This window comes from Silene latifolia, chromosome Y, assembly GCF_048544455.1.
Source record: "Silene latifolia isolate original U9 population chromosome Y, ASM4854445v1, whole genome shotgun sequence".
Lineage (NCBI taxonomy): Eukaryota > Viridiplantae > Streptophyta > Magnoliopsida > Caryophyllales > Caryophyllaceae > Silene > Silene latifolia.
In genome coordinates, this window is record NC_133538.1 from 15,933,521 (window position 1) to 15,935,005 (window position 1,485).

Below are 1,485 nucleotides of genomic sequence, written 5' to 3' on the forward strand. Positions count from 1 at the left end.
TATGGATTAGATTCATTTTCTTGTGTACTCTATACGACCTCATCGTTTTGGTATTGATATATTTTGTTTTTTCATGTGGAATTGTACGACAATCTTGAACACCACAAAGTGAACTGAACAAACATTATTTTTTTGGTCCTTAATTGCCCACATGAGCTGATAACTCAGGCAATTATTTTGTGACGTTGGTTGATGGTGGGTTCAACGAGCCATAAGTCAAACGTTTGACCGACCAATCACGAGGGCGAGTTATACGGATATCTCGTAGGACACAATTGTGACATCGACGTGGAGTCCTAAATGTTTTATAACATTCGGTGCCCGGTCGTGGATAGGACCTCCATGGTGATCCTAAGAGTCGATTCTTTTGACTATCGACTGTCTCTTGAGACTAAGGCAGATTTTGGGTGACTTTGGTTTCTTTCTCACGGTCATCCGTAACAGGGGGCCAAGTAGATTTTTTCTGGGTCATTTCATGTTGTGCTTAGATCGGAAGGAGTCGAGTTGAAGGAAATATTCAGCCTTTATCAGGTACTCGATATTTCTCGGGGCCACTCGAGGAGTCAGAATCGAAATGCATGGCCATGCTCGAATACGGATTCGTTTTATCAGTTAAGTTACTCTCTAGTCGGGGAAACCACTCTTGATACAGATCGATTGTAAAATACGACCTTTGCGCATCCGGATCTGCAAATTGTTTTACATTGAGTGGGAGAAATTTTTAAATGAATATGAGAATCGGTTATCGCACATACACTTGTACGGACAAGTGGGAGTTTGTTGGAGCTGTGTCCTCCAGTTAGTGCGGATAACGTTATTACACATACACTTGTACGGACAAGTGGGAGCTTGTTGGGGCTGGTGTCCTCTACAGTTAGTGCAATAACATTTAAATCTCTAAAAGGATCAAAGGGTATACTTTTGTATTATTATCAGTTGGTCCACGTTTATCAATAACGGTTGGCTTGCTAGATAAGTTTGACGTTATTGTCATACAGATGGCGGTGATCAACTGGTCCCTAAAAGTCACACCTATAGGATTCGTTTGAGAGATGTGACGGTATGAAAATACAGTCATGTTGATGCCAAAGTTGACTAAGCGATTAGTCGAGTCATTGACTAATAATTAGTCAAACGCGATGTTGAGATGATTATTTAATACGGATTAAATAATAATGGCTAAGACGAATTAAGCGGTTAATTCGTAAATAGAATATAAATGATTATATTTAATTGATGTATATTGAATTAATTATACAATATTGTCTTTGTCGGACATGTATTAATATTTCAACTAATCCGTGTTATTAGTTGATGTTTTAATAACCGATAACCGATGACGATTTATAATAAAATCGCGTCATATACATTTAGCATTTTCGAGCCGGACCACGAGTTAAAATTAAGAGGAAGTGGAAGCCCACTTCCCCATGAGGGCTCACGGTTGGCCGAGCAAACAAAAGAGAGGCTCTCTCTCTCTTTTGT